A 19,898-nucleotide genomic window follows, 5' to 3' on the forward strand; every position below is an offset into this window, starting at 1 on the left:
TGGCTTGTAAAGAGAGGGATCAGCCTCTTTTTTTTTTTTTCTTCAAATTCTCTGTCTCTTTACACTCCCTCCTAAAGCCCCAGGAAGAATAACTTAAAGTTTAGGTTTGGTTTGTGACAAAAATCTCTCCAAAAAGGGGTGGAAGGAATAGAAAGACTTTCCATGTACAATGTAAACCAGTCATAGGACAACTATTTATTTCTTCTACCCAAAAGAAATGCTAAAAACCTCAAAAGATTCCCAAGCACCCATTGACCCTTCCCTTCCTCCCACTCCCCTTCCAAAAAAACTCAAACAAAAGCAGTAGCACAATTCCTGTTATGGCCTTTTGGCAGGTTGACACATAAATGAAAATATGAATCATCCTGTACTGCAGAATCACTTTTTTGACTTCACCACAACTTGTGTTATTCAAGCAATTTCCTCAAAGTCAGTGTCTTTTGATCATCTAGACCAGGGATTAAACTCATCTTCCTGTCAAGAAACCATCTTCTTCAAGAAGTGCTATAGTATAGCTCTTTTTGTGGTGGCAAAAAAAATTGGAAATTGAGGGGATACCCATCAATTTGGAAATGGCTAAACAAGTTGTGGTATATGAATGTAATAGAATACTATTGTTCCATAAGAAATGATGAGCAGGCAGCTTTCAGAAAAACCTGGAAAGACTTTACATAAACTGATTCTGTGTGAAATGAACAGAACCAGGAAAACAATGTACACAGTAACAACAACACTGAGCAATGACCAACTTTGATAGATTTTGCTCTGCTCAGCAATGCAATGATCTAAGACAATTCCAAAAGACTCATGATGGAAAATACTGTCTATATCCAGAGAAAGAACTATGGAGTCTGAATGCAGATTGAAGCATACTATTCCCTCTCTCTCTCTCTCTCTCTCTCTCTCTCTCTGTCTGTCTCTCATTCTCTCTTTCTTTCTCCTGGTTTTTCCCTTTTATTCTGATTCTTCTTTCACAACATGACTAATGTGGAGATATGTTTAATATGATTGTACATGTTTAGCCTATATCAGATCACATGCTGTCTTGGGTAGGGGGAAGGGAGGGAGGGAAAAATTTTAAACTCACAATATTATAAAAGTGAATGTTGAAAACTGAAAATAAATAAATTAATTTTTTTAAAAAAAAGAAGGGCTATATAACTTCCCCAAGGTACTTCCAACACCAGTTGAGGACTCAGGAGCTCCGAACTCTCAAACTCACAAATTTGCCTCTAAGTTGGAAACATCTACCTTAGGATTGCTACTTAGCCCCTTATACGAGACAGAAGAAGAAGCCCAAAACGCAAGTCCTGGCTCACCTGTGCAGGTTCATGTCTTTTAGCAAGTTATGCCAATGGTAGAACTCATTCTCCTACAAGTGATCATCTTCTCCAAGAAATACTGTAACTAGTAGCTGAGGATACTCTGTTATGTTCCCACATGTTTTTAATTTCTTCTACTAGATTTCCATATTTTAAAAGCTTTTCATACCATATAGTTTTGAGAAATAGTGTTCTTAATTTTTTCAGATCAATATTATATTTGGATGGTGGGCATTAGTACTGTCTATGCTGATGCTTTGGTTATAGTACAATTTCTTTGTTGAATTCTCAAGGATATTTTTGGATTTTAAAATGTATAGTATGGAGATTTGTCATGGTTAGTTTATAAAGTATAGTGAGCTTCTGCTATTTCGTTCTAGTTAACTGTGTATAGTTAACTAGATATTTACTAGATACTAAATTTTTGCAGTGGCAGCTAGGTGGTGCAGTGGATACAGCACTGAGCTAGGAATCAGGAAGACTCATCTTTCACTTACTAGCTATGTGACTCTGGGTAGGTCACTTAACCCTGTTTGTCTCAGTTTTCTCACCTATAAAATGACCTGGAGATGGAAATGGCAAACTGTTAGAGTATGTTGGCCAAGAGAACCCTGAATAGGGTCATGAAGAGTTGGACAAAACTGAAATGACTGAACTGAACAGAATTTTTGCAACTTTCAGTAATGTGTCAGTTTCTATTGCTTCACTACATAATTTTCATCAATAAGTTTAGGATCCTTAAGGATAACCTTTCTGTAATTTCTAGTGGCAGTGAACTGATCCTGAATGCTATCATAAATCCTTCCTTTTCAAGAAACAAATCCAAATTACTCGATCAATTATTTGATACTTCTTTGTTGACATATTATTGAATTCATGTAGATGTTACTCATGTCTTTTAATTCCATGTTACCCATATCTTTCAGTTCTAGTATTGGATATTAGCAGTTTCATAGGCTCTATCTGGAGATAAACAAGTTTTGATTATGTCTGACAAATTCAATGGTATATACCTGCTGTCAGCTTTTACTATTGCTTTAAAAAGTGCAGTTTGTTCTAGAACTATTCCTGTTAAAATTTAACCTGTTTATTATATCCTCAGAACATCTATCAATCTTCTTCCTCCTCTTTGGCAAGGAAGTGTTAATTTTTTTATATTTGTTTTGGAGTGATGAGTTTTATGGTTTGTTAATATTATGTAGGTTTTTGTTGGGATATTTTCTAGATATGTTGCTGTCCCTCTTACCATGCCAAAATTATGTATTAAAACTCTCATGGGGTATGTATTGAATATTCTAACTATATTCTTCCTATTAGACTTTGACTGCAGGATACCAGTCAGACTCTCAACATATTCAACCTCAGCTTTCTCCTTAATACCCTTGTGCTTGGTGTATCTTGTCTGGAGAAAACCAGGAAATTTGTAACTGTGACTTTTTGCTGTTGGGGCAATCTGACCTCCATTTTCAAGGTCAAAGACCTATTCTTCTTTGTAGCAATGAATAATTTTATACTTATCAAATAAAAATAATATTTTGATATCATTGGAGAATATTTCCACAAAATAAAGTAGCTGTTTAACGTGCTTTTCAGTTGGGCAATTTGATGTCATTTATATATCTTTAATTATTAATAGAACATTTGTTTTGGTATAAAAGCTACACTTAAAAGTCACACTTTAGGACCCATGAGAATGAACACCATACAGGAAGAACTTTAACTGATGTAAGCTGGCTTCCTGAGGTAGACAGCGGGTATACAAGAGAGCTGGCCTCAGAACCAAGAAAACTAGGTTCTGGTTCCGCCTATGGCACATATGGCTGCCTGACCCGTCACTTAATCACTCAGTGCTCCAGGCATCTCTAAGATTGTAAATTGCAAAGAAAGTGCTGTTTCCTCCTCTGGGAACTTCCTCTGCCAGTAAAGCTGCAGGTCTAGTCTCTATCCCTGAAAAATCCCACATTTCGTATGCATTGTGAGTTCTGTTGGTGGTTTGTTTTATCTGGAAAACCATATTTCTTGTGGAAATCAAATATAATACCGTAATGTTTTTGTGAACTTGGATCTCATATATTTGCAGTACATGACTAAGCTAAGAATTTGAGTTTGAGTCAAATGTTGCAGCTCTTGTGGATAGTTTATTCAGTAATTATTGAATTAATAATAAATTGGTCTTTTGAACTGCTGGAACTTTTTGCTATGCTATTGTATTCCTTAATCAATGTGTGTCTGTGTGTGTGTCTGTGTGTGCGTCTGCGTGTATATTTATAGATATTTCAAAGTGATTCATGGATTGAATGTTTTATGTAACGTGTAGTAGCTGGCCTATATGTTAAGGGGTCATAGTTGTTCTTATCTTTTGCTAATAAATAGCTGATTCCTATTAAGAATGATGGGATCAGGAGTATTCCCAGATAATGCCACCTTTCCTTCTCTCTCCCTTAGTATGGCAAAAACTCCTTCATGTATTATTGTTTTCGGTTCCTGAAATGCTTTTTTTGTACTCTTTGGCAAATATTTGGGGTGAATTAATTCCTTTATTATGCTTATAGCAGATATCAGATTTTTTCAATATGCTTTTTTTTTTTTTTGGTATAGTTGGTCTATTAGATGGATTTGTGCAACCATTCTCATACAGGGTTTTTTGCAGTGCTACTCTAGGCACACTTACATCTTAACCAAAGTTATCTGAGATAATGGCATTATTTTAACTTTCCATTCTATTTTTAGGTAGTACTTCTGAAATTTGTATTAAGTATAGTGTGTCAGTGCCTTTGGGTTTTTCAACCTTTTCCCTCTTTAGATTTAAGTAACTCTTCAGTTTTTGCTCCTTATATTCTTATATTCTGGGTTTAGGAATGAAGCTATTCCATACAATTGTCCTGCATTGACATGAAATATGTTTCTGTATAAATTGGAGCTTCTCTCTTTTCCAGTACAAAGGTCATGCTCAGAAACAGGAACTAAGCAGCTACTTTTTATGTTTTCATTTATCATCATGTCATGTGGCCCTATGGTATATAACAATTGAGGAAACAATCTGAGTTATATGATATTAGCAAAACAGACATAATAAATAGGTCAATGGACTCCCCAGCTGGTCCAAAGACCTTGAATACATGCATTAAAAATAATTAATCAAATAAGACCAATTCATTAAGAAAACATTTGACCAGGATTCAGAATTAGGTAATCTGATTTCTAATTGGAGGAAATATTAGAGACTTTCCAAGTTGTGACGGGGAGAACAAATAGGTGCAATTCTCTGAAATCAGAAAAAGGTGTCCCACTCCTTCCAAGTGTCTGCAAATAATCAAAGGAACATGGAAATAATAACTGAATGATCAGTATGGGGCCAGTTTTCAGATAAGGGATATGGGTTGTTTGATATATATATATATATATATATATATATATATATATAATTGTGGGAAAACTTTCTGCATCAATCTTCAGATTTGACTGGGTTTCTGGTCAGCCTAACCTAGATTTTTAGTGAAGGATCTCTAAACAGACAGAGGTGGTCCACCTTCCTAGGCACACAGGGATAAGTTTTAACAATGTAATAAAGTTTTCTCACAAGACAGAAATTGGACTAGACCCAAAATTGAAAAGAAAGAAAACTGAGCTAGCTCCAGAATTGAGTCACAAGATGGAGTCAGTGTGCTTCACTCAATTCCCACAGCCCAAAGGTCCTAACGCTTCTTTGATTTTCCTTTTCCTGTCTACGTAGATAAACAACAAAAACAAAAAACAAACAAACTCACAACTCCCCTTGCCCCAGTCCTACCTTTTCGTGTTGTCCTCAGCTTCCCTTACCAGCCTTAGTTCATTCTGAGCTTTAGCATTTCTGACATTATTTTTACAGGAACATTGCCTTATTTCCTCTTACCTATGCACTTTTTAAAAAAATATAACTTAGTTGGTGAGTTTCCTGAGCATCCACATTGGATTCTTCAAAGAAATCCCATTTTTTCCCTCCTCATTAGAATTATTTCCCTTTGAAACTTTAGAATTTCATTCTTCAGCATCTCCTAGCCCTCCATGCTTGATTTCCCCTGAAACAATGTAGTCCATGGGATCCTACCTGGCTTTTAGCTAAACACTTTGAAAATGCTTTACCAAAATCTACAGTACATATGAGACTGTGCCCATATTTCTTCTCCTTCTTTATCATAATCAGTAGATTAGAGAGCACACTTCTCCCCAAGTTTCCCATCCTTTTTCACCCTAGCATTCCTCTATTAGAATGCAAGCTCCTTAAGAGCAAGGACTGTTTTTTGCTTTTTTTTATTCCTAGCATTCAGCACAGTGTGTAGAACATAGTAAATGCTTAATAATAAATGCTTGTTGACTTGGCTTAATTTGACTAGCAACCTGCTTTTCATAGTTTGGAAGAGTCATATTTAGAATAGATTTTCTCTTTGTTGGTTCTTCCACCTTTGGAAATTATCACTATGGCAAGTCAAAAAGCCATTAACTACTTCATTGTGGACAGAGAGTAAGTTCCAGCAGAAGCCTAGGTAACAAATTCCTACAGTAGCCAGTGGGCTTCTGTGTGCTAGGATCATCTGATCCCAGGTATTGTTCTTGTGTCATCAGATAAATGATGTGTCTCCTTGAATATTCAGTCAAAAATCTCTCTGACAGGAGTAGTTTAGATTGCATAGAGACAAATCCCTATACTTTCTTCCTGACAGTTCCCAATCTCATTGCTAGTATTGAAGTAAGTAAATTGACAAAGTTCTGAAAGGCTATCCATGTCTTAATGCATGGACAATATTATGAAATATTTCATTTTAAAAATAGTTTACATAAAGAGTAGTTTAAAAAAAAACCAACCACAATCTGATGCTATAAGAGAAGGAAGTAGAGTTAAGAATTCCATCCAGCTCTCCATTAAGGAGTGGATAAAGTAAGGGAATGGGGAAGACAGTAGTTAAAATATCTCCAATTTACCCTCCCCCACCCTCAACAAAAGCACAATGGGTTAAGTCAATATAAGGCAGCCTCACCAGAGTCTCATTTCTCATTTTGAATGTCAGTTGCCAGTTTTGAAGATTCTATCTTTTTATTTCTCAGTGACTGCTACCATCCCTGAGGAGTGGTGTTGCCTGATTATTCTCAGCTCAACTTTCTATGGAAGAGTTTAGCATAATGACTACAGTTAGGATTCTGCTCTGGTTCTAACCTCTTTAATTATATATCAGTTCTCTAGGTCAGTGGCTCTAAAGTGGTTCAGGATGATGGGCCAAGGAATTTGAACTAAAAATTCTTTAAGGTCTACTTGAGCAGTAAATAATTGCTCATTTATGTTAGAGATATATTTGTCCTCTGTCACAACAAGCATGTGTATATTTGAAACAATATAATTTGATTGTGTAGTGATCTGAAACCACCATGATATAATAACAATTTGGATGTTCATGCAATGCAGAAATTGCATTAAACTGATTGCATCTCACTAAGTGCAAAATATTCTTTCAGTTTCTCAACCTATCATCAAATTGTTTCCAAATAGTTACAAGGATTTGAGTACAAATACATTACAAAACAGATGGTCAGAACCACATGCATATGTTCATTTGCATTCTGTGTCTTGCACCAGAGTAGCTCCCACATTCCTCTCTGTTACCTGGCAATCATACCTTATCAACTGTATAATCACATCTTCAAAATGTTATGAATGTTTGCACTCTTACAGCACAAATGTCAAGCTGTTGGAAAACCATGATCTTTGGACATTACAAGTCATTTTGAAACCATCATGGACCATCATTAATGTTCTGTAGAAAAATTCTTATATTGCCTTTCATTGCAGTAATAAGACTTCTCTGATTTAAATTTATCCTCTACTTACATTATGCTTCTTTTCTCTGTTGGATTTTCAAATAAACTTGTTGGCAACGCTATTTAGTAGTTTAGCAGTGTTTCTGTGGGAGTCTGGTGTGCCAGTAGTAGAAGAAGAGAAAAAGCATGTTTGAAGAGATTCTTTCCTTACAAAAATTAGTTTATATATAGATAATTTTTTGGTTGTTTTGAAATGACTTTATTTCATTATTTGTTTTATTTGTTTTTTTTGGCTAGGCAATGGGGTTAAGTGACTTGCCCAGGGTCACACAACTAGTAAGTGTTATGTGTCTGAGGCCAGATTTGAACTCAGGTCCTCCTGAATCCCAGGCCAGTGCACTATTCACTGTGCCACCTTGCTGCCCCACATTGTTTGTTTTTGAAGATTAGCTGAAGATGAGGCGGGGATGGATTGCTTTCTGGCAGGATGTTCTACTCTCTGCCTCAGGGAGGGGGTCACAGAAACACATGCTCTTTTGGAACTCAATAATGAGCTTTCATCCCAAATCCACATGGGGATTCTTGGGACCTGCAGTTGCATTCATCTTGCTCTGGGTAATCGATAAAATCTGCGACAGGCAAGCCAGATAGGATCATCAGGGATTTGCTCCAGATGGTGAAGGTTGGATAAACTGGGAAGATGAAGGAGACGTTGAAGGTGTGAAGGTGGAGAGAGTTAGCCCGGTCATAGAAGCGGGGCATATTGTTGCCATAATCCAGGAGGACTCCAACCCATTTCAGCTGAGGGGGCACATTGACTAGCATCTCTTTGTTTCTCATGTGTCTCATGACAAAGTTACTACTGCAGCAGAAGAAAACCCATGATGATGAGTTTTTGCCAATCCATCCATTCTTTTTTTTTTTTTTTTGAGATCTTATAACTTTATTTAAATGAAGTTCAATTTAGTTTTCATCCACATTGACTGTCTGTAAACTTTTGAAAGTGGTGACAGGTACGTAAGTAACCAACATATACAGCTTGTTTGGTGAATCTTCATTCTCATCACGTTTCCTAGACAAACACACTCGGATAGGGTATGGGACGTTCCTTATTCCTTTGGCCCAAACAGCTCTGTTGAGTCTGGTGTCAATGCCTACATCTGGAGTTCCCATTTCTTTCATGGCACATTTGCAGATTTCCTTTAGAGCCTGAGGAGCTCGTTTTTTGAAGCCCACTCCATGAATCCTCTTGTGAATGTTGATGGTATACTCTTGGGTCACCACCTCATTGCTGGCAGAGCGTCCCTTCTTTTTCTCTCCACCCTTCTTGGCGGGAGCCGTCCTGCCCGGGACCAGGTCAGAAAGGAAGGGTGCAGAGGATTGTGGGAGAACCTAATACCCGGACCCTGTTGCTGCTTTCGGGTTGCGTGTGCGCAGGAGCGGCAGGTGATGGCGTGAGAATGCTCCAATCCATTCATTCTTTAGAGCTGACTCGTGGGCAACACCAACAGCACACCAGGTTGATGACCCCATGACTATTTCCCAGTAATGATGGCCACTGTCAAAGAATACATTCCCTGTGGCTCCACAGCAGCCAGTGCCACTGAATCTTTCTGGGGCATGGCTCTTCTTCAAAGAGCTTTCATCTTTCTTCCTTTGTAAGCCATCTGCGGAGATCTTCAACTTCTTGTGAGCCATTTTTGGTCCAGCTTAAAGGGCTGGCTCTTTGTTTTCATTCAGGTCGGTTCACTGTTCGGGCTGCCTGCCCGGTTGATGGCTTTGACGAGGAAGACGTGAGGAATAAGAATCCACTCTGTATTCCATGCACTGTGTAATGGTTCTGTTTAATGTGGAGCACAATCATCCACAGAGGTACACAGGCTGATGAAGTTAGCCTGGTCAGTGAATATGGTATACTGCAGCTCATAGGAACTGATGCTGAATTCATCTTCTGAGAGACAGTGGATGGTGATAGTATGGGAAGCAGTACAAAGTTCTTCTTGTGTAGATGGTGGGTTGGGGGCTGTTAAGTAATCTAGCCCCTCCAATATTTTCTTTTCTCTGGAAAAATCTAAAGCAAAGTTTTCAAAACCATCATTAAAATTGATGTCTGGAATGAGAACTTGAGAGGATGCAGTTGCCATGGCAACCCTCTCCACAACTTTTTGTTTTGGAGATTGTAGGATTGTGCCTGGTCATTTTCTTTCAGGATGTGCTCTGCTTGGTTGATGAGGACTGTGGAGAGTTCTAGACATTGACGGCAGTTGGCAACCTGCCGTGCCTCAGCTTCATCACTTTGATCTCTTTTATTTTGCAATCTCCTGCTTCCTCTGCTGGATGATCCCCATCAGCTCATCCCATTCTTCCATGAGCTTGGCCTCATGCATTGCAGTATTCACCTCAACTTGCTGACAGATCTGGATCAGTTTGGCTGTCTGATTCTCTAGCTCACTATTATGCTTAACCAGATGCATGAGGTTCATTTCCAGAGTTTGCTTGAGTTTTTCAAATCGGCTGCTAAGAGATGCCACTTGGTGGTCTCTGTGGTGCCCCACTAGTTTGCATAAGGCACAGATCAGTTGATCATCAGCTGCACAGCACATGTTCACTTTTTCATTCTTATGCTCCAGGCACATGAGCCCTTGAAGGTGTGTGTATGGTACTGATTCCACCAGTTGGTGGCTGGTAAAGGGCTTCTTGTTTGGGTGGGTGGCTCAGAGGCAGTGATCACAGTAAGACACCTCACAGGTTACACAGGTCTTGACTGCATCACGCAATGGGGCCTGTTCACAGAACTGGCATGCAATTCACTCACTAGATATGGTGGGGCTAGGCCTATAACTACTCCTGGTAGCTCTCTCCTGGGGATTTGGGCCCACTCAGAGAAGCCTTCTGGAACCAATCAATAATGTTCAGTAGGGTTACATTCCTCTTGAGGCCATAGGTCATGATGGGTCAAAGAGATGACATATCAGCAAGTAGGACACTGGAAGGCAGTGATGGGCTCAACTGATTCCCCAGAGCTACAGCTGGGCATGAGGATATGATGGGCATAGCTGAAGCAGAGGCTATGGGTGCATGGGAGCACGAGGGGGTCTTCCAACAACTCTAGGCAGATTGGGCAGGTCAATTCTGACTCCAATGTTTCCATCTTTAATGAAAATAATCTTGTTGGTCCATTAAGAACCATGGAGACTGGTCACTCACCAGCTGATTCCAGCAGCCTGGCCTCCTCCATCCTGTCATCTTGGAAGAGGAGACCCACTGAGTAGGGTGGAGGGAGAGGGAACATGCAGGTGTCTGTGCGCACATACCAGTCCGGGGGAGCTATAGATAATATTTAAAAATGAAATAATATGTGCAATTGAATGTTAAGTAAGTGTATCATCTAATACAGGACTTGTCATTAATCAATAGAAAAGTAAAAATTTTATATTATAACTATTCATTCTCATCAATTGGCTAGGTGGCTAAAATAAAAAAAATTTCTATCTCTTGGCAAGAGAGCTTATAAAATTCTCTTAATATTTTCTACCACATGTTTATGTAAATGAGCATTTTCACCTTATTTTTGTTTTAATCAAAATAAAAAATAAGATTGATGTGGAACCAAATTGAAGAACCTCATTCTTCACCTGGCTGCACCACTTTGAGACTTCTCTACCATGCCGCAGGAAGCTCATTATTGGGATAGCCTCAGCATTCTGTAGGATCTCACCAGCCTTGGGACTCCACCTCCTCACTACCAGGCAGAGGCTTGTCTGATTGGAGGGTGGGGCCCTGAACTCCAAATCTCCAATTAAAGGGAGAGCTTAGCTCAGATATCTCATTTCCCTCTTGGCTGTAGTTGGCACTTCTTTGACTTCTCCATCATGCCTTCAAGTTGAGTACCTTTCTCCACCTTACTTTCTGGCCTCCTTTTATGTATTATCTTTACACATTAGATTATAAACTCCTAGAAGGAAGAAACTTTTTTTTCATATTTGTATCCCCAGTTAAAGTTTACACAATGCCTGGCACATTTTTGTTGTTGTAGTTCATCTGATTCAATTATGACTGACTCTTTGTGACCCTATTTGGGGTTTTCTTGGCAAAGATACTGGAGTGGTTTGCCATATCCTTCTCCAGTTCATTTTATAAATGAGGAAACTGAGACAAACAGGGTTAAGTGACTTGCCCAGGGTCATATAGCTAGTAGGTGTCTGAGGCCAGATTTGAACTCAGAAAGATGAGTTTTCCTGATTCCAAAACCAGCACTCTATCCACTGTACCATCTAGCTGCCTGGTACGTAGTGGGCACTTAATAAATGTCTATTGACTAAAAACTTTAGTGTTGATCCAAAAATTGCAAACCTTTGTTCAATTAAAAAAAATCCAACATTGAAATTAAATTTATATATGATTTTTATATTATGTTAAGCATTTTCTAAGTTGTAAAATATTTCATTAAAGTGTTATTTATATTCAACAAAATTTCTAATATAAAGAAATTTAATATAAAGTCTTACAGATAATAGTAAGCATAAGAGGTCTTGTTGGATATTCCTTTTAATTTTTACAGAATGACTCACATAATATAGTTTTAATTGTTTAATAGTTAATTTTATAATTTTATATTTAGAGTTTTTAAAATTATATGTGTATACATATATACATATAATTTTGTGATATAAATTTGAATTTAGACCATTTTAGGCAAAAGTTATTGTAGTTATTTTAAGCATTTAATGAATAAATCTAAAAGAATATTAATATTAAAATTTTAAATCAAATCAAATATTAAAAGAATATTAATATTAATAACAAAGTAGCATATGAAATTACCCTTGTATTTCACCTTTTTGTTGTTGTTACTGATCTCAATCTTTGTTCTTCCATATTTGTTCCTCTGGCTTTTCTTTCTTGTTTTCTTTCTACCTCTTTGCACCTACCTTTCACCTTCAGTTAGGGTCAAGTAAAAAAACAAAACAAAACAACTCTTATATGGTTTGCCCTCAAGTAAATTCTAAAACCTCTTACAGCTCAGTCAGTATGAGAAAAAGCTTTTACCTGCCCACTGGCAGCTCCTTCCAACTTCTTTTGTTCAGTGTACAAGGCTTTTTTGAAGAGCTCCCAAAAGGTCAGCTACTTAGAGGTCATGTTTCTGATGCTGTCAGAAAAAAAAAATTATTCCTCTTGCTGTTTTGAAATAGGAAGAAAGTAATTTGACCTTTTCTTCCAATAGGAGTAAAATCAGCCCCACCCCAAATCCTTTCCGTTTTGTGACCATATCCAATAAAATGGTTCTTCTTAGACATTACATAGGGACTATATAGGGAATTCCTATGTAGTACAGTACAGAACACAAAATTGTTTTCAATATTGGATTAGTTCGGATGACAGACAAAAACCAAATCATTCTTTATTTTAGCCTGAGTAAGTGCTCTTCCAGCCTCAAACAACTGAGGATGACTGGGTTTTCCAAATTGGTAGACATGCTATTTTATAGTCCACTTATACCTAGAAGTTTCTAGAAATACTTCAAATTAGAAACTGAATATTAATAAGTTTAAAAAATAGTATTTGCATCAGAAAAAAGATAGAATGAAGTAGTCTTTGTAGCTTTTACCTGTAAAATTGAAATGGAGCCAACTTGTTCTGTGAACTTATTGTGTCTCCATGCGCAGCCCACAGGGAGCCCAGGCAACTTTTCAAACTCTTGCATCAGTTTTTTCCTGCTCAGGAGGTGATTAGTTTGTAGAACTCACAAAGACCAGGTCAGGAAACATTGAGAAATAGGGAAGTCTTTGTGTTTAAGGCCCACCTTCATCTGTAGCAAGATCACTCCCTGACTTGGCAGCAGCCACTTTAATTTGTTTTTGAGTAATGGCACAAGGGATCTTATCTTGAAGCCTGAAGAAGTTGGCAGGGGGAGAAAGGAAAAAGAATATGCTGGAGGACAAAGGAATAATCCCCTCTAAATAAAGGTGAAAAGGGGCACCTCTAGGAAATCAGTATTTCTCATTTAGTGAAATTTTATGACTCATTGATCATGAGGTTTAGAATTGAAAGGGACCTGAAATGTCATCTAGTCTCACCCCCTTATTTTACAGATAAGGTAACTGAGGCCCAGAAAATTTAAATGACCTACTAAAATTTCCTTGTTAAGTAAGTACCAGATTCTCAGGTGTTCTGACACCAAACCCAAAATTTGTTCCATTGTTTCACTCTGTATCCCAATGCTCTCACCCGGGGTGGGGAACCTGTAGCCTCAAGGCCACCTTGGTCTTCCAGGTTCTCCAGTGAAGCCTTTCGACGGAGTTCAAGTTTTACAGAACAAATCTTTTTATTAAGGGGATTTGCTCTGGGAAGTTTGGATTCAGTCAAAGGGCCATACTTGAGGCCCTAGAGGGCCACATGTGGCCTAGAGGCCTCAGGTTCCCCATCCCTGCTCTTATCTAAAAGGGCTCTCTAGAGCGAATGTGAGTGGACTCCAATATACTTGTAATATAAGCCACACTAAAACATGACATTACAATAAAACCTGTATGTATACATCTGATGTACTTAAGTTAAGTTTGTTTTTTTTCCCTTAGAATTAAGCAGAACACATTTTTACATCAGCCCTTCTTGTTGAAATTATTTCTGTAACCCTTGTATTCTAGCCCCTTACACAAAGATTTCTCCTCTCAGTGATGGCTGGAAAGGGGAGGCAAAGGAGGAGAGCTGAGCTGAAAGCTGGGCTGGTGATCTGTGGGTACTGCTATTCCCAGGGCTCTTGGACTCCTAGGCTTTCTCCACCAGGATCTAAGGGGAGGTAGTGGTCAGTGTAGTGGCAATGGCTTGACATATGTGGCATGTGCTGTCTCCTCCTCTTTCTTCCCTAGGGTGCCTTGCTATTTCAGCTAGTCTGACTTACCTGCTCCTTTGGTGGATACTAAAAGTAGGAATATAGGCTAGGTAGTGGGTGGAGAACAATGACCTAGTTTTCTTAGTTTATCTTTGGTTCTGCCTCAAATTTGTTTATGTACTAAGCCGAAAGGATAAAGTAAATATCTAATCCTAAATTAGATGGTTATCTGTAACAGAGAATTTTTTATCTCTACCTAGACATAAGGACAGAAAGAACTTGGTTTTAGCCTGGAGACACCCTGCCTAGCTTTCGTTTGACGAAACAGCTGTTAGCTACTTTTATCAGGGAGTTCTAGCCACTATAGCAGATTGTAGCTGAGATGACCGTTGGATGGTCTTGGAACATGAGCCTAGACATTATAGCAGGAAGCAATGCTCAGCAGAGACTGCACCCCAGGAACTACCAGCTACCATGAGACCAAACAGAACCACACTGAACTGAGACTATGTACCCAGCAATCACTATGGGACCAGTGAGCATAAATGGAGCCATGTACAAATGGAGACACCACACCCAGTGGGGGAGCAGACCCAGTGAAACCTCAGTAAAAGACAGCAGTGATACTTCAGTGCTAGAGGTCTGAATTGCCCCTCTGGGTATGTGCCACTTATGTTTCCTTTTCATGCATGATCCCATTCTGTGCCCATTCTTTTTTCTGATGGTGTGTATATTTGTAATGAGTGTGCTCTAGATTTAGGGAGAGGAGAATATTCTAATGTGATTCTTCTTAAAATGCTATTACATTAATGACTTTGGACTTAACTGTGTTTTTTAACTACCTAGAGAAAAAGCAAACCCATAGATAGAGGCTTGCAATATATATATATATATACACACACACACACACACACACACACACACACACACACACATATTAGATCTGGACCCACAGAGTCAGAGTATCTAAATCTTGGATAATTGTTCTGGATCCCCAAGTGTAAGAAGGGGGTGTGGCGGGTCCTATATTTTATTATCTATTTTCCATGACCAAGATTGCTCATTTTGATTACTCATAGTAATTATTATTAAGTTACAATAATTATAAATATTACTAACCATAATTACTGTTAGAGTTTTTTTCATTGAAATTATTATAGTTTTATGTATGTTATTCATATCACTGTTTTGAAATTTTCTAACGCATTTGTCAAGTTATGTATATTTAGCTTGTTAGCTCCATGGGGGTAAGTACTGTTTCTTATCTAACCTTTGTAGTTCCCTGAGTATTGTACTCAATACACAGTAGACATTTCATAACTGAAGAATTAATAGTCCCATCATTGCACAGATAAGGAAACTGAGGCTAGAGAAGTTGAGTGAATTGCCCAAACTCAAACAGGCAGTAGGAGATTGTTCAGAAGGAAGCATGTTATAAATTGTAAATCACTATACAAATGCAAGCCCTTATTCCTATGTACCTAACACAAAGTAAATAAAAATAAATATATGCTTTGGATTTAGAGCATTAAGTTTACCATTAACTAAACATGAGTTTGTTTCATACTACATGGTAACATTTCTAGATGTGGAACATTTTAAAGGACCCCTTTTCTGCTATCTGCTGGAAGTAATGGTCTCATGGATCCCTCTAGGAGTGAAGGGAGTAAAAGATCACTGTTGAGTAGAGCATCAGAAGACCTCCCTTTAATCTTGGCTCAGCCTTTTGCTGACTCTATGGCTTTGGGCCAGCCATTTCCTCTCTTTTTTGGGTTTCACTTTCCTCATCTCTAAAATTATGGGATTGAACTAAATGACCTCTACAGATCCTCCCAGGTACAAATCTATCTGTTCTAGCATTTAACAAAATAAAATAAAACAAAAAAACAGAATTTGTCTGTCCCTCACCTTTCCTCACTATCTTCCTATTTCCCAACTTAGATCTGGACTTCTTTCATTGAGTTTTCCGGAAGGGAAAGAATTAAAATTCTCATTAAAACAAATGATTGACCCATTTTTTTTTTCCAACAATGGAGGCTCATTTGCATATCTCTGATAAAAACCACTAATTTCATGAATAGATCCATATTCACTTACTTCTTTGAAGAGATATTTTGTTACTGAGATGAAGGTTTTGTTTACATGAAGTTCAAAACATCTACTTCATAATAGAGGGTTGATCTTCAAAAAAGAGTAGCAATGCCCAAAGCCTCTGGAATCACAAAATGTAATTGTAAATCTTTGTAGTTGCTAACTTGGATTTCTTCCTATATACTTTGTTGTTTTGTTTTTTTTTTTTTAATCCCAGAAGCCATATTTGAATTTAGCCAACATTCCTTAAATTTTCCTGAACTGACAAGCTTCAAAAAAAATTTCAAGCCCTTGCTAAAAGAGATGGAAGATATGTAGGATGACAACCAGGATTTTGACTCCACTACAAAATGTAACCTTTCTGTGAATAGCTTAAATCAAACAGGTTCTTAGCTCTAGCAAGCAATAGTGTGATAGCACTACCAAAAGGTCCTTCAGTGTCAGAGGTGTGAATTGCTTCCCTACTTCATCCTTCACAGGCATGTGCCCTGGCCACATATGTTCCCTTAATGTTTGACCCTCATGGGTGATCTCTATACACATCAACTTTCTCCACTGGAGGGGTGTGTGTGTGTGTGTGTGTGTGTGTGTGTGTGTGTGTGTATGTGTGTGTGTGTGTGTTTGTGGGAGGGTGTACCTTAATTTATGATGGGGAGGGGGTATAGACTGTTCTACTACAACTTTTCTTAATACACTATTTCATTAAATGATTTAATATTTATTTTGTTTTCTAGCTGACTAGAGTAAAAAGAAAGTTTTATCTGCTGATGGGGCCCTAGATATTGCACTATCATGTAGTATAGGGAATACATAAATATTTTTATGCTGTGAAGACATGGTGACAGGTTTTGACATTTCCACATAGGAGAAAACAAAGAAATTTGATGCCCTCAGATTGTTGTCATCAGATATTAATTAATATGGGAAATAAGACTTGTTCTTCAAAAAGAGAGTATGAAAATCTCAATTGAAAATTCCCATGACATATTTGGACTGAATCATCTTTCCTCTAGTGAAGTTACTTGTATTTCCCTTTTAATGCATTTTCAAAGACTTATATGGTAAACATTTAAGAAGGTGTTAACTGTAATTCCATAACTGGCACCCAGGATGCTATCATCATTTCACATCTAGGAAAGTAAGTGCACCTTTAAAACTGATCCCAGGGATCCAAGCATCCCATCTTGACAAGCCCATCCCCACTTTCACTGGTTGGGCAATGAATACCAGAGGGTATCTTTGACTACTACACTTCTCTGACTCCTCACTTCCTCAAAGTTCTAGGGGTAACTGAGGGTCTGAAGTGTCTAATAATGTCACTCACAAGCCCCTGCTGTTACGTGCTTGCCATGATTAGTCAATGTACTCAATTAGTTTTTAATGAAGGTTATTTAGTGCAGTGGTAGATATAGAGAGAACCATTGGTATAAAACATTTCCCCCAAACTGAGGGTGTACTTTCTTCTTATATTTTCAAAGTCCTTGAGTGGACAGAGTTCAAACTTAAGGTACAAATGTATTGGGGCACAGGAGTAGTGAACATGTATGGATGGTCAAAGTGTAAACATACATCTCCTGGTTAACAGAAGTACTTTTTTGTGCCTATGTTCTACATTCTTTTCTGATTCAAAGGGTCACACTCCTTGAAGCTATTTCTTGACTCAGGTGCATGTATTCCCATATTTATCTATATCTGTGTTTGTCACTGGTTTGTCCCTCTCTGCTCCTAGCTGGTTGCATTGTTTCCTATTGGTCCTTTCTAATCTTTCTATTAAGTGGTTGTTGGGGAGAGGACAGTTCCTTTGGCTTCGCTTCACCCATCCTTTGCTCCTTTCTGGTACAGGAACTGCCTCCTAAAGATGTTCCTGAGCCTGTTCACCACCGCTCGACTGTCTCACTACTGAACTGGTATTGAAATTTCTCTCCATTTTAAAGCTCCTAGAGACATGGCTGGTTTGTTTGGTTAGCCAATCATGCTGTTCCCTTCTTGACCTAATTAAACAGGAGTTCACATCTGACAAAGGGGTCACCTGTAATCATATTGACACATTAAAAACAAACAAACAAACCCAACAACAACCCTAACCTAGTCTGGTAACTATTGAGATGGGAATTTTGAATCACTTCTCTTTCACAGGGAAAAATAACATAAAAGGTATCTGAAAGAAACTCTTTCAAAGGAGATAGATAGCCAAGGTCATATGACAAGAAAGAAGAAACAGGAGGACAGAACAAAGAAATCACAAAATTGAGATGAACAATATCGTAAAGCTTTTTTTTTTAAACACTGTTTCCCTTCACATTATTTTACAGATGAGGAAAGCAAGATTTTTTTAATATCTTGTCCAGTGTTCTTTCTACTATAAACTTTTATAAGGCCTTAGATTTTAGAAAGAAAAATATGCCCAGTTTCCTTCAATGAGATAAAACAATATGAGAAAATGCTGAGGATTTCATGGTGAGGAATGAGTATAAAGAAAGAGAACACAATCAGTAGATGATTTAGACGCTACATAGAACAAACAACCACTGATTGACGAAGGACAACATTTCAGGTAGGGATGCCCAGCTTCACCAAAGGCCACTCATAAGAGGTGGCTAGAGTTTATGGTGAAAGAATGAAGAGAAATTCTCTTATCGTTTTCTAGGAATTGTCATAGAAAAAAAAAACAACTAGCAGGATCAGCCTTGTGAATGAAAGGGAAAAAATGGGGCTCAAATATGCCACCCTTTTCTCTCCTGAATTTCAAAATAATATGAAGTCAAAATATTGCTGATTCCTGGGATCACAGACCTTCCATTTGGAAGAGCTCAGGAGGATAGAGAATTCTGGCATTAAAACTCTTCACAAGTATTCAGGAGACCTCAGTTTGTTTTGGGGTTCCAGTGGCCTTGAGGAAGGAACATTTCCTCCAGTTTGGGGGTGTCAGGCAGAGAGGCAAAAGTGAACAGAGAAAGAAGGAACATAGACACATGACCGTTATTGGAGGTGAGACCAGGCAGAACTGGCAATTGAAGCAACTGGTGAGAGTGGTTCTAGTCAGCCACCACATTCTTCACATTGTTTTTCCCAAAATTTAAATCTTTTTTTTTTTTTTTGGCAGGCAGTGGGGTTAAGTGACTTGCCCAGGGTCACACAGAATTCAGATCTTTATAGTTTTCTTTAGAACTCTGTATCATGGAAGTTGAGAGGGTATTTGAATGTTTAGCTACATTTTTAATTTTAGTTGATACTGCTAACAAATTACATGACAATTAATTGCTATTTTGCCTAAGATTGAAAGAGAGGAAACTTTTTCACAGGGTCTCTTTTTAGTGTTTTTCTAGGTTGGGAGTTCGAGGCAAATAGTGAGGAAGTTTCTGCAAACTGGGTAAATTCTGAGAGTATTCCAGAACATGCCCACTAGACTACCTTTGAACTCAGAGAAAATTACTAAGGAGGTAGGCCAGTAGGGGAGAAGGGTGGTTGGTGTGGTTGTCCCTGAGTGTATTTGAAAGGCCAAGAATTTTATAATTAAAAGCAATTTCACCCTTGGATTGATTTGGTTATGCATTAGTTCACTCTTGTACATGATTGGATCTATGGTTGGAAAATCCTGCAAACCCCTTCATCCTTTATCTACCCTGTCCATGTGAGATGGTTTGTGTGACCATTATTCAAAAGACTCAAGGCTTCTACCATATCAGCAGAGTTCTCGGTAGTATTTTTGTTAGTATGTTGTCCTTCGTCAATCAGTGGCTGTTTGTTCTATGTAGCGTCTAAATCATCTACTGATTGTGTTCTCTTTCTTTATACTCATTCCTCACCATGAAATCCTCAGCATTTTCTCATATTGTTTTATCTCATTGAAGGAAACTGGGCATATT

The 19,898-nt window shown here is 38.0% G+C and overlaps 1 protein-coding gene and 2 pseudogenes across 1 annotated transcript in view; 1 reads left to right on the plus strand and 2 right to left on the minus strand.

The window, feature by feature from the left end:
• Nucleotides 1-19,898, plus strand: part of CCDC192 (coiled-coil domain containing 192) — a 259,743-nt gene that overhangs the window by 52,929 nt on the left and 186,916 nt on the right. The gene's annotated exons all lie outside the window — the stretch shown is intronic.
• Nucleotides 7,504-12,807, minus strand: LOC114052315 (annotated as a pseudogene).
• On the minus strand, nucleotides 8,016-8,498 carry LOC114052314 (annotated as a pseudogene).

The sequence above is a fragment of the Vombatus ursinus genome, unplaced genomic scaffold, assembly GCF_900497805.2.
Source record: "Vombatus ursinus unplaced genomic scaffold, bare-nosed wombat genome assembly UNPS02014807.1, whole genome shotgun sequence".
NCBI classification, from domain to species: domain Eukaryota; kingdom Metazoa; phylum Chordata; class Mammalia; order Diprotodontia; family Vombatidae; genus Vombatus; species Vombatus ursinus.